Raw genomic sequence first — 14131 nt, forward strand, 5'->3', positions numbered from 1 at the left:
GTGTGTGTGTTTGTGTGTGCGCGTGTGGGTGTCTCTGTGTTGGTTGCCTGCTTCCTTCTGGGTCTGGGTGTGTGTTTGGTTCTGTCAGTGTGTTCAGGTAGGTGTGTACCGTTGTGCAGACTTCTGTGGCATCACTAAGTGTGTCTCCAGGAAAGTGTGGTTCGAGTGACTGTGTGTGTCTCTGTGTCAGTGTGTCAGTGGATGTGTGTCTAAGTCATGTGGGTGTCTAAGTTTGTCAGAGTGTCTTCCTCAGTGTCAGTGTGTGTCAATGATGTGTCTGTCTGTGTCTGTGTGGGTGTGTGGGGGTGTGTATCTGTCTCAGGGTGCATGTGTGTGTCTGTGTCAGTGCAGGTATACCTATGGCAGCGTGTGTCTGTCTCGGCATGAGTGTCAGTATACGCCCATGTCCACGTGTGTGGGTGGGTGTCTGATGTAGCCTTCCCAAGTCAGCAAGGTTGTGTGTGTGTGTGTGTGTATACTCCGGCGTGTGCTGGTGTGTATGCTAGTGTTTGTTCATGTGTGCCTGTCCGCGTCCGCGTGGGTGGCCATCTGTGGCAAAGCGTCCCCGGGTCGGCGTGTGTGTACCCCCGCCTGTGTCTGTCTGTCCGCAGCCGCGTGGGCGGCTGTCTGTGGCTGTGCGCCCCGGGTCGGTGTGGGAGTGTGCGCCCCGGCGGGAGCCGGTGTGTCCCCCACCTCCGAGCGGGCGGAGCGCCACGTGCGGAGCCTCGGGCGCGTCGCTCTGGGGCGGAGCCAGCCCGGGGCCCCAAGCCCCAGGCCGAGCCCAGGCGGGGCCCGCCCCGACCCCGCCCCCGACCCCGCCCCCAACCCGAGCCCGCGCGCCGCCTGCCCAGCCCGGGAGCCCGAACGGAGCCGCGGAGCCGAGACGGCGGCGGCGCCCGTAGGATGCGGGGATCGCTCCCCCGGGGCCACTGAGCCTGCGCCCAGTGCCCCGAGCCCCGCGCCGAGCCGAGTCCGCGCCGAGCAGCAGCCGCCCACCCCGGGGCCGGGCCGGGGGACCAGCAGGTGAGCGAGCGCCCCCGCGCCCGGCAGCCCTGGCCCGGCCGGAGCCCCCTCCGCCTGCCGCCGCCCAACTTTCCTCCCCGAGGGCCGAAGCCTCCAGCCCCAGCGTGCTCCTCCCCTGCCCGGGTCCAGCCAGCCGCTCCCTCCCCGATCAGTGCCCCCGAGAAACGGAGGGGGAAAAGGGGCGCAGATCCGCCCGGCTGGAGGGGATCCCCGGGGGAGACGTCTCTAATCACCGTGCGCCCCCCTTCCCTTCCCTTTCCTTCCGGGTTTCCCGGTGCGCTGTCGAGGGCCGGGGGAGGGGGAGCTGCGGCCCCAGCTTCCCGGTCATCCCTGGCGCAGGCTCGGGGAGGGTCTGGGATTGGGACCCGGATTCCGGAGGCCGGAGACCCCAAGGTCAGAGCGGCGACTGGGCGCGCAGTGAATGTGGTTCCAGAGAGCAGGAGTTGCGGGGGCTGGCTGAGCAGGGCTGGATATGGGGGAGGAAGCCACGCACCCCCTTTCTCTGGGCCCAGGGGGAACCGTCCGCTGGGGCTGTCCTCTCTGTGGGACGAGATCTCTGCGCGCTTAGACCACGTAGAGATCTCGGTGCCCTTTGACGCCCTAAAGGGGCCACATCTCCTCTATCTGATCTCTGTGCTTCTCGAAGGGGTAGAGATCTCTGTGCGCTGAGATTGGAGAGAGTTCTCTGCCCCCCTGTCTCTGAGCCGGACAGATCCACGCACCCTGATGGGAGGTGGCTCTTGACCTCTGTGTTATTTGATCGTCTTTGGTGGCGCCCTGGAAGAAAGTGGAGGTGTCAAGCCTTGTCCCAGACGCCAAGGGCTGGTGGGGGCCAGAGGTGTGGGGACTGTTAGTGGTGGTGATGAGGATGGGGGGAAATGATGTTGGGGACAAGTCGCTGGCTGTAGGCCTGACTTGCAAACACCTGTTGGAGAGCAGCGCACAGCCAGATCAGGACGCCATGGCTAAGATAGTGCAGGACTCACTCTTGTGCTCCTTAGTGCCTTCAGCCGAGCCCCGGGCCATGGGATCTATCTCCTCTTAAGGTCCTGGGCCTATGTTCCATTCCCAGGCATCTGCTCGCCTCCTGCTGAGACCCCAGGTGTGTCTCCCAGTGAGCCTAGGCAGTATCATCCCGACAGTCACACCACGTGACCGCCACCATGCCATGGCATCCGAATCCCTCTCCCAGGTTCCCACCATCCTTCAGGATCTAGTGGGACCCTGAGCAGCTGAGGTCCCAGCTACTGGGGGCCCAGGCCCTTGCCACTGCCCTCAGCTCCACTCGGTTAGAATTGGGCAGGTATACATGAATTGATGGTAATGAGTGAGAGGTGGAATGAGGGTGGTCAGGCTGCTGTCGCAGGAGCATGGAGAGGGTGAAGTCAGGAGACAGCCAGCCAGGGTGTGGAACACAGATTCTATGTTACAGTGTCCACCTGTGTGCTGAAAAGAGCCTCATTAAACTTTTAATCATGTCATCACCACCATATTGTACAAGTGGGGATACTGAGGCCCACAGGAGCTCAAGGACTTATTCAAAGTCATCTAGAGAGTCAGTGGATTGGGGGCACCACTCAGTGTGAAGATACCTTGAGATCCTAGAACTGAGCCAGGAGGATCTGGGCAGAAGGGGAACTGGCCCTGGAGTGCCAAGAGCCAGCATTCAGCCCAATGTGGCATGGGCAGCTGCTGTGCTCTAAGGTGCTCAGCCCCCTCTCTGTGTGTTGATCAAAGCTCCCCTGGAAAAATTCTAGGATTGACTCACTCAGCATGAAGATTGGGCTCGGAGGACTGGTGGGAAGCACCAAGACAGCTGGGGATGGGGGAACAGCGGAAGCTGGTGCCCAGGCAATCCAAAGAGAAGGGAGTCCTGAGGGCAGCCAGGGACAGTGGCAAATTGCAGTCTGTGATCTGTTCAGAGGAGGCTGGCTTCTGCTCACTCGTGGGAAGGTTATTGGAAGGGTGTACAATGATAGAAGTGTGTCCCCAGAGCCCACTCACAGGAGAGGTGGTTACCTTTGACTGGGATAGTCAAGAGTCTTATTCTAACAAAAATAACCTTCCACACTGGGTTTTGAAGGGTGAATAGGAGTTTTCCAGGCAAGGACAATGTAGTCTAGCTGTTAGGATCAGTATGTACAAAAGCACAGAAATGTGAAACAGCACAATTATTAGTTGAGTGATTCGTTGGGCCCCATGGTGTGAGGAAGAGAAGAGCGGAGTTAAAGCCAAGGTCACAGTCACGGGGGCCCTTGTGAGCTCTGCTCAGGAATTGGGAATTTATCCTCAGTAATGTTACTAAAAATAGCTAACATTCACTGAGTGCTTTCTGCAGGCCAGGCATGGCACTAAGCGCTTTATAAGGTTAATCTCACTGAATCCTTGCATCAACCCTAGAGATAGGGACCATCATAACGGCCATTTTGCAGATGGTGAAACTGGGGGTCCAGAAATGTTAAATAGTTGCATACCATCACATTTTCTAAGTAGCAGAACTTGGGTTTGAGCCCAAGTGTCAATATCTGCTGTGTACGCTACCACCTCCCCAGCTCAGACCACGGGTGCCATCTGAAGTCTTTCCATTGAAGGAGAGGTGACTGGCAGTTTACCACAGGTAATAGAACTTATGGTGTCCCATTTTCCTTCTCTGTCAGGTGACATGATGCTCTCCCATTCCCCACCTCCAATGTCTCACTAAGTGAGGTGTGCTGCCCCCTGGCGCACCATGAGAAGAAGAATGGGCAAGTTAAATTTGGGTTGGCAAACTTGATGAAGAGCAAAGGAGAAGTGACAGATGTGTCATGGTTCTGATTTGAACCTGGTGTACTTCCGGAGACAGATGCTGACATCCAGAAGGTAGTTGGAGGGAAGGGCCCAGGAAGGAAGTATGTTCAGGATGGAGATCTGGGCTGGAAATGGAAACTTGGAGTCTTCAGCAGAGGCTGGTCATTGGAGACATGGCACTGAATTAGATTGCCCAGCGAGAGTACAGACCTAGGGTTCTCAATCCTGGTGACATTAGCATCACTTGGAAAGCTTTAAATAAAAATACCTATGCTCAGGCTCTACTCCTAGACGTGCTAATTCATTTGGCCCTGGGATGGGGCCTAGGCATCAGGAGTTTTGAAAGCACTCAGGTGATTCTAACATGGTGTAGAGGGTAAGAAGGAAGGGGGTTGAGTCAGGAGCCCAGAAATACTCCAACCATCAAAGCAGGAGAAGTCTGCAGAGAAGGCTGAGAAGGAGCAGCCAGAGAGGTAGGAGGAAAGCCAGGAGTAGGAGGTGCTGCAGAAGACAAGGAGAGTGCCCCGCTCAGTGGGGGAGGGAAAGTGCCCTGTTTCCTTCTGCTGAGAGACTTAAGGTGCATTCTCATAAGTTCATGAATAGATAGAAAAAGAATGAATAATTTAAAAAGAAGTGTCCATTAGATCGAGCCATGGTGAGGGTGCTGGTGACCTTGGTAGGAGAAACTCTACTCAGCGCCTGCAGAATGTATGCCCAGCACAGACAGGTTCTTGTTGAATGAATGAATGAGTGACTTGGTGGGAATGGAACCCAGTTTGGAGTGGGTTGAGAAGCGAGCTGGAGGTGAGGACGTGGAGACAGCATGTGTAGACAGCTCTTTCAAAGAGTTTGATGGTTGAAGAGGGAGGAGAGAGATAGAAGGGAGCTGGCGAGGGGTGGGGTCAGGGAGGGCTGTCGGGAGAGCCTTGAGTGGACACTGTAGACATGCGTGTCCGTGCAGCACATCGCCGTGCGGGAGGAAAGCCTTTCCCTCAGCCGCAGGTCTGTGAGTTAAGATTGTGCCAGTGAAGTGTGTAGTGGTTACTATTTGTTCATGGGGCAGTTGGGAAGGCCTGGGTAGGGGGAATAACTCTTTCTGTGAATCCCCAAGAGGGAGATTTTGATGGCAGGAACTGTGATTCCTGCTGTGGGTGACGGGCAAGAAGGGAAGGGAGCCCTTGCTCTGCAGAGAGAAGGGTATTCCAGAAAGCCCTATGTGGGGACAAGATGAGGTTGTCTAGGGCAGGTGTCCAGGGTGATAGGATTAGGAGAAGGGAGCTGGAGGAAAAGCCCTGTGGCTAAATACATGAAGAAGGCAGAGAGAGGAAAAAGCAGGGCCAGTGGGTAGCCTGTGGACAGAGGCTGGGCCCTGTGGGAAGCAGACCCACTACAGGGCTGGCCAGGGCTGCAGGGGAACCCTGGGATGGGAGAGCCCCATGGCCTACTGCCAGCCCAGTCTGCCCTGATGCAGAGGTCTGAGGCAGAGTTCATGCCTTTGGGCCATGGAAGGTTCTAGAAGGTGGACAAGCTATAACAATTGCTCTCATGAAGTTTACCTGCAAGTAGGGAGATAACATTAAACCAATCCATGCAGAAGATAACTTGAGATAGGCGCGAGTGCTATGAAGGAACTACAACAGGACAATGTGATGGAGAGACATGGGGGTGACTCTAGACTGGGTGGGCAGGGAAAGCCCCTTGAAGGAGGAGACTGAACTGAGACCTGAGTAACATGAAAAGAACCAAGCCTGGGGAGATCTAGGGAAAGAATGTTACAGAGGGAACTGCAAGTGCAAAGGCCCTGAGACAGGGGCGAGCTCTGTGGGTTGGAGCAGAAGGAATGGGGTGGGGACAGAGAGGTTCTGTGTGTCTGTTTCTGACCCACCCCTTCAGACTGCCCATTCGGCTATACACAGCTTACACCACTTGCCTCAGGCTGGCAGCGGTTCCTAGGGATGAGACTATTTTTAGACACAACTCTCCTCTCCGTGGGCCTAGAACATACCGTGTCTTTTTAAGATGATCAATATGGAATGACGCTATTTATAGAGACCCCACGTCAATTGTCGGAGCCTGGGACCCCCAGTGTGGGGAAAGTCCCAGGACCAGGCTTTGTGGAGGTAGACACCACCCCCTGGCACAACACTGGGGCCGTCTGACATCAATTCTTTAACACTTATCTTACCTTCTCCACCCTGCCTGCCGTCACCTGCCTTCCCTGAAGAACCACAGCCATGGGCTGGGGAGCTTGGTACCACAGCCTCCCCCCTGCAACTTCATTTCCCCAAGGGGTACCTGGTGTGCCCCAAGCCCAACATAAAATTTAGTTGTGATTTTCGAAGCCAGAGTCTGATAGAACAGTTTCTCAACCCCTCTTGTCCATTCCTCACTCTGTTTACTATTCTGGAGGGGCAGAAAAGGACAGTGAAAATCCTTAGGACCTGCTAGGTTCGCCTCAGAGGGCCAGGGAGAGATCTGCCCAGGACAGGAAGAATGCAAGGCTGAACTTAGGGGCTGAGCTTCCCTGGTAGGAAGGCAGTGTGGCCCAGAGCAGCCAGGGGAAGCTGCCTGGAAGAGGTGGGACTGGAACCCCTCCACAGAGGATGTACAGAATTCAGAGAGGTGAGTGCTTAGATCATGTGGCTGGGCCTGTTGTCGGCAGAGAATGTCTATGCTCTGAGGCTTCAGTTCTTTCTCTCCTCTTCAGTTTCTTCTCCTGATTAAATCTCCTAGGGTGGCAGTGGAAAGTCATGTCCCCACAGAGCTATTAGCAGAGTGGAGGGATGGAGATGCTCTCACAGCATCCGTGTGCACCCAGGAGGGTCCCTTGTCCACTCAGAACCCCCTGTCATCATCACCAAGGGCTTTCCCTGGCCTCCTAACAGCCCTGGGTGGCCAAGGCTGGTGCTGGCTGCCCCATAGGCTCAAGGTCACACGGGGATGTGGGCAGAGCTCAGACAGGACCTCACCCTTGCGCTTGCCCAGGGAGCCCCCGTGGTTTCTGGGAATGGATTTTGAACAGGAGAGAGGCTTCTCCTGGCACCAGGAGAATGGTAAATGCCGTTCTGGTGGGTATTGATTCCTCGAAGGCCTGTGCGAGGCAAGAGGCTGCTTTCAAAGAGATGGCAGAGCAGAGAGAGGTAATCTGGCTTCGGGCACCAAATCAGTTCCCAGGGTACTCAAGCTACATTAGCCATTCCCCTACACTCAGGCTAGGCTGGGAGGTACCCCAAATGATCTAAGATGGGGGAAAAAATCAGACATGGGTGGGACCAGCCCAGCCCAGCCCAATCAGTGCACCCTGCCTGGCATTCAAAACCCCAGCCTCATCGACCTGGGCCAAGCGCAGGAAAGTGGCCCAGGCAAGCCCCTCAAAGCCAAGGCACCAGCCCTTGGTTGCCTAGCTCTGCTGACTCTGGGCTTGCTCCTAGGAAGAACCCCAGCCCCGTGTTCATTCTTTACTGAGCCCAGGGCTCCACTCAAGGGACACCAGCGGTTGTGGAGTACAAGGAGACTGAGGGCCAGAGGCCACCCACCCCAGCCTCTGTTCCTCATGTTCTGCTCATAGACGTGATCGGAAGAAGACACAGAGCTCAGCCGGCCGTTTGCAGCGACAGCCCCACCACTGTGCTGGGTCAGATGCAGCACAGACTGCCAGTTCAATAAAGCGACAGCTAGTTGCCAACAAAACTGAAAACCCAAGGAAAGCCCCCACTTGCTTGCTGAGCCTAGGTGCCTATTAGATGTCTAATTGCTGAGCTTCTGTTTCAGGAAGTCTGAGGGAAAGAGAGAAAAAAACTCCCTAAGGATCCCTTGGGGCCTGCAGTCCCCAGAGATAGCTGGACTTCAGGTCCCTTCCAGTCCTCACCTTTTATGATCAAATTAAGGACATGTTCCCAGATGGGTGACTTGTATTCACAGTGCATTACACAGGGAGCTTAGCTGACACTCGCCAGCAAATACAAAGTAAAAATCTCAAACATAGTGTTGAGCAAAAACAGCCTGACACAAAAGAGCCCATAAGGTAGGATTCCATATGCATGAAGTGCTAGAACAGGCAAAACAAACCTAGGTGATAGAAATCAGAGCAGTTGCCTGAAAGGAATAGTGGGAAACTTTCTAGGGTGAGGGGATGTTTACTGTCTTTTTGGAGTAGCACTTACACAGGTGTATGCGTTTGTCAAAACTCATCCAACTGTATACCTGAAGCATTTTCTTGTGTTTAAAGTATACCTCAGTATAAAAGAATATTAAGAAAAAAAGATTGCACATTTGGCTATAATACATCATGGACACCTTTGTGGCATAAATTTAGTGTATTGGTTGATTGGCTTATTTCCCTCTGGACACTAAGAGACCCTAGAGGTGGGCCTCCCAGGTTTCCATCTCCCTTAGTGCACACAGTAGGTACCCCATAAATGCCTCAGTTGCCATGGCATCAATGCACAGTTCCTCTGTGAAGCTCTTTTTCAGCTCAAGTATTGAGAAAAATGAGTTGGAAGGAATTGAGCTAGAAAGAGACTTAGAATGCTGATTGCTGTCTCAGGCACCTGTGTGCCATGAGGGTGTTTCCTGGGCCACATGTGGGCACCTTTTGGCCTGATTGTGTGTACTATGTGGGTGTACACAGAGACGGTCTGGTGTCTGGGGTGGGATGCCCTTGGTGACTGAGCTGGCTCTCCAACTCTGGATCTCTGTGGTTTCAGGGTATTAGACCATCCAGGTCCCCACCCTGGAGACCCAGGGCCGGGGCAGTGCTGCCTTGGCTGACAGCGAAGTGCCACTCAGCATATTCTAGATCCCCTGTGGATGGACCTGGGCATGTGTAAAGGGACTGACAAAGAAGACTTGGGCCTGAGGGAGGGGGATGCCCTGTACCCTGTGGAGGGCGTACCTGAACGATCTGGGCCTTTTGCAGTTCCCCTGGCCTGACACTCAGACACTGATGAACAGTCGATGGGTTGAAGAAGCTGCTGCCAAGCTCCCGACCCCCATCCTTACTGTGGGGAAGGGCTATGAAGAAAAAATCAGGGCAGCCCGCCTTTCAGGGAAGAGAGTGGCTACCCCTAGGCCAGTTTGTCCTTGGGAGGTGGGCTAAATTCAGGGCTCAGGCCGAAGGGCCCACTCTTCCTCAGTTCTCACCTCTGGAGGAGGACCCTGTCTTAGGGACCCCCATTTCGTTTCATCCCTGCCGGGGGAATCACTTCAGCAGAGCAACAGAGCTAAAGCGGGTAGGGTTTTCCTGTCAGCTGAATTAGCCTCGGTTTCAGCCTGGGTGTTGGAATAAATGAGATGCAAATGCATGTAAATGAGGGCATTCCCCGGCTTCAGGGTGGGTGTGTTCTCCTCCACCTCCGGGAGGGTGGGGATGATTCTGAAGGACTTAGCAAGATCGCTGGAGGCAGAGATTAAGAGTAGAGAAGGACAGGCTCCTCAGACTCCCAGCTCCCCCAGAACTGGGCTGCAGACTGGACAGGGTTAATGCCTATGCAGCCTCAAAGGAGCGGAGCCTGTGGGGAGCTGGTTAGCTGAGGCCCCGTGCAAGGACGGACCAATGTGCCTTTGATCTGGGAGCAAGGACCTGAAAGCACAGGCCACCAGCACCAGCTGGCACCCCTACCGAGCCTTTGTCCAAGCTGTTAGCCCGGGAGAGCCGAGACTGTGCAGATAATTGCCTGGGCGGGAGGGATGGTCTGAAACTTACTGTCGATCCCTCCAACTTACATCCCCCACCATCCCAACCTGTGGCTTGAGCCTCCACAACCACCCACAGCCACTGCCAGAAACCAGGATGGCCACTTTCTGGTCTGAGACTAGCCTGAGGTTCAGCCCCAAAGCAGGTAGAAATCTTTTTTTTTTTTTTTTTTTTTTTTTGAGATGGAGTCTGGCTCTGTCACCCAAGCTGGAGTGCAGTGCAGTGGTGCAATCTTCGCTCACTGCAACCTCCGCCTCCCGGGTTCAAGCGATTCTCCTGCCTTAGCCTCCCGAATACCTGGGATTACAGGCGCCTCCCACCACGCCCGGCTAATTTTTTGTATTTTTAGTAGAAACAGGGTTTCACCATGTTGGCCAGGCTGGTCTCGAACTCCTGACCTCAGGTGATCCACCTGCCCTGGCCTCCCAAAGTGCTGGAATTACAGGCATGAGCCACTGTGCCCGGCCTCAGGTAGAATTTTTTAAGGGCTTAGGGCCTGGTGGCTGGAACTTGATGTCAGTGCCATCCAATAGAAATATGAGTCACAAATGCAAGCCACATTTGCAATTTTAAATTTTCTAATAGCCATGTTTTTAAACCAAAAAAAGTGAAATTAAACTTGAGCACATTTTATTTAATCCAGTATAATACTATCAAATATTATCTGTTTAACCTGTAATCAGTATTAAAGATTATTAATGAAATAGTCAACATTCCTTATTGTACTAAGTCTGCAAAATGCATGTGACTTTACAATAGCACAACTCAGTCCACAGTAGCACTTGGTCGCCACATGCAGTGAATGAGTGGCCGCCCTGTTGTTGGATAGTGCTTGAGCTGGAGAGAAAAACTGCTAGGGAATTGGTTCTGCCAGGAAAACTGCTGACTCTTCGGGCATGGGCAGAAATCAGCTAGGTCTCCCTGGGAGCATCTGGGCTGCATAGAGGGAGAACCAGGCCCAGATGAGGTTGACAGGGCTGACTCTTAGCCTTGAAGTGGGGGTCACAGACCCAGTCCAGGCAGATGGGCCATAGGCAAGCCATGAGCCTTTATCCAACTCTCTGCACACAGAAGTAGGAGGCAATGTGGTGCAATGGGTAGGCTCACAGGCCTGGCTTCAGACAGACTGAGACAACTTCATCCGTCCTAGAGTCAGATTTCCCGTCTGTAAAACAAGGCTAATAACCCCCGTCTTCCTAGGATTGTTGCAAGGATGAAGTAAGGTGATCCACCAACAGTACTAAGTGCAGTGCAGGGCACAGAATGAGCATGTGATGCTGCTGGGGCGGTCCTTAGTCCAGTGCCTGGGATTGGAAAAACTGAGGTCTAGAAAGGGCACTGAGTCACAACAGTGTGAGTGTGTATCCAGGCAATAGGGAGGTTAATCTCACACTCCCTCATTCTTTCATTCCTTCATTCACCAGTCCCTGCTTTGGGAAACCAGGACAAAAATCCAGGGGAGAGACAGGCATGCAAGTAAACTAATCCATCCTGTGCTGAGGTAGGGATGGGAATTCAAATGTGCCAGGAATACAGAGAGGAGGGAAAGAGCCCAGGCAGAGAGGGCTGGTGTGGGCAACAAGGAGGCCTTCTGAGGTGGATCTCTCATAAGAATAATAATAATAACAATAACCACAGTCGCAACTAAATTCATTTGGCACTTTCTGTGTGCCAAGCATGTACAAATATCAATACATTTATGTTTCACAGCAGCCCTGTGAAATAGATATTATTATTAACCCCATTTTACGAATAAAAACTGAGGTAAAGGAACATCAATCAATTCATCTGCCCAAAGACACAAGACAAATGCATGGCCAGGGCCCAGACTCACTCAGGTGAGCTGACTTCCAAGCACAGCCCTAACCACTTCCTTATCCCTAGGAACAGGAAATCTTCAAGAGGGTGAGGTGGGAGGCCAGAGCGGGAGGCAGAGGTGGATGCAAGGCCTGGTTCTCTGGCTCGGGGCATTTCCTCGTTGCCAATGTCAGCAAATCTGGGTGAATTTCCTTGCCAGCCACCACAGACTCTCTTCTCTGATGACTCTTCCTCATCCCCCCATTATGCCTTGTTGATTTGGGATCCATCACTTTGGGAAGAAAAGTATTCTGTGTAGTCATTTTTAGGACCGTGTACATAATGGGTGCTGATTAAATGTTCACTGAATCATTCAATTAATAAAATGAGTCTGTGAGGTGTTGATGGGTTGACGTGTTCTCAAGGAAGAAATGCAGTTGCCCTACAAGCAGGGCTAGAAGTTCTGACGGGCGACTCCCGGCAAGGAAGCCTGGAGTGAGCGAGGTTGCTAGCTGTCGTCTCCCCATTTGGAGGCCCGTGGATGACTGGGGTGAAGTTACAGCTTGTCAAGCTACATCTAGTCCCATTCTCCTGTCCCTGGTGTTGCCAGTCCAGGAGCACCCAGACTCGTCTTTGGAGGGTTTCCAGTCAGCCAGGGTAGAGAGCAGGGGCCTGTGCTCATTTGTGGAGTGTGATCAGAGTATGATCAGGGAGTCCTGACCTCCACCTTTGGGGAGTGAGCTCGGGTTTTGAGGGCATCCACACCCTTTTCCTGAGCCTCTTCTTTAGCACTGAGGGGCAGGCAGAAGGGGAGTGCCCTGTGGCCGGGCAAAGCTGCACTGTGTTCTGGGGTTGGTGAGACTGCAAACCCTAGGTGCTGGGTGCTCCAGCCCAAGGTCACCCCAACTGCAGGGAGGAGAGAGGAGCACAGAGTGGAGGAATCCCACAGAGATTTTCTAGGAAGCCTGGGAACCACTTCCACACAATGCTTTGCATAAATTTACGTGGCAAAGAATATTCTTTGCATGCTGTGTTCCAGAGGCTCCGATTCCAAGGAGACCAGAATGCCAGACGTGACTCAGGAGGTTGAAGTGTGCTTTCCTTTGGGATCAGGGAGGGGAGTGAATAGGGAGGGGCTGCAAGGAAAGGGAAGGCTCCCCAGGGTGACCAGCTACCCTGGTTTGTCCAGGACTGGGGGTGTCCCAAGGTGCAGAAATTTTACTGCCAAAATGAGGAAAGTCCCATGTAAACCGGGACAAGTAGTTCACCCCACATCCATCTTCCACCTCAAACAGTGCCTACAGCTGCACTCTACCTGCCTGGCTGTTGTGTCCATGTCATAGCAGTGGCACTATTGCTGATTGAGCACCAGCTGTGTGCCTTTGCATTCAGAACACCCTCCTTCAGGAAAGCCAGTTGAGAAAACAGTGCAGAGGGGGTCTAGTTTCTGGTGTGAACAGTTAATATTCTCCCTGTGCAGCATCTCTACCTTGATGTGAATACACGTACTACAGGGCCTGTCAGTAACCAGCAGAGGCCAGGAAGGGGCCAGAGCTGGGTGAGGGGCACACAGGAACGAGTCAGTTTGGGTGAGTGGGCAGTCAGGAGAGGTGTCCTGGAGGAGGTGGAGTGGGGAAGAGAGCAGGAGGTGACTCTGGCGTCACTGAGGGCACACAGAATGTTGGAGAATGTCTAAATCTAGGAGCAGGGGGCTGCATGTGTGGGATAGGATAGAGGGAGGCACTGCCATGGTCCAAGCAGGGGCAAGGAGGCCTGTCCCAGGGCAGTGATGGCGGGTGAGGATTGGAAGCTTGTGGCCAGTGCCAGAAGACAGGGTGCCAGGAGGAGCCAGTCTGGAAAGGAAGATTCACAGTCTGCTCCCATCCTGTGCTCTCAGGAACCTTCCGGGTGCAGGGAGGGACGCATCCAGTTCCAGAAGCTGATGAACCTGGGGCAGGATGGAGTTGGGGGTGGGGCTCTAGGGTGAAGCCCAAAGGACGGGGAAGCCTGGCCCAGGAAGAGTGCATAGCCGGATGGAGCAGTCCCAGCCTGATGAGCTGCGGTAGGGCTGGTGCAGATGGCCAAGCTGATGCATATGGAGCAGCTGTCCTGGGGGGTGGAGAATCATGAGGTGCTGGCATCTAGGGGATGAGCGACTGTGGTCTTACAATCAAGCCAGGTCCAGCTTCCCCAAACGCTGGGGCTATGTGAGACCAAGACCAGGGGCCCCTGCTTACCTATTTTCCCCTGCAACCTTCCACAGCCAGGGGATGGGTTCTGAAATCTGCAGGCCTGACATCCTAGGCCTGAGAGGTGTGGCTGAACCTGAGCACAGAGCATCCTCAGACCACCCCTGAGCCCTCTTCACCCTGGCAGCACCGGAAACCCTGCAGCCAGGACTCAGCCAGGCTTGGCCACAGCAGGGCGTGGGCCCTGAGCTGCTAAAGGAAGAGCAGGGCTGGAGCCAGGTGCAGGTGGCTGGAGAACAAGGGAGAAAGCAGATCCCACCCACCCACCAGGAGCTGCCTGGGGGCCCCAGAGACAAAGGACACTCTTGGTAGGTTTACTTTGGAACATGAGGCTGCCCAGCTGCTACAGCAGAGAGCTTCATCTGGAATCTGGTTTCAGCAGCTCCCCTGGACAGACTATACCCCTCCCAGGCCAGGGCCCCGAGGGGGTGGATGCTCTGCTGGAGGCCAGCCGGGATAGGATCTTCCTTAGGACCTAGGGCTTCTTCACCAGGCCTTGGATGGAGAAGATGGGAGAGGTTATGGAAGTGCTTGGACATAGGACATCTGCCTCTCTGGTCTTTGTCCATCCCACAGGGCC

General features: G+C 54.1%; 1 protein-coding gene across 1 annotated transcript in view; it reads left to right on the forward strand.

Moving 5' to 3' along the window:
* Positions 1-917: 917 nt before the first annotated feature.
* The window catches only part of SCN5A (sodium voltage-gated channel alpha subunit 5), a 100300-nt gene continuing 87086 nt past the window's right edge, over positions 918-14131 (forward strand). The window contains exon 1 of the mRNA XM_073023354.1: positions 918-1023. The gene's annotated coding sequence lies outside the window, so the exon portion shown is untranslated. The remainder of the gene's footprint in view (positions 1024-14131) is intronic.

Source organism: Chlorocebus sabaeus, chromosome 15, assembly GCF_047675955.1.
Source record: "Chlorocebus sabaeus isolate Y175 chromosome 15, mChlSab1.0.hap1, whole genome shotgun sequence".
Classification (NCBI taxonomy): Eukaryota; Metazoa; Chordata; class Mammalia; order Primates; family Cercopithecidae; genus Chlorocebus; species Chlorocebus sabaeus.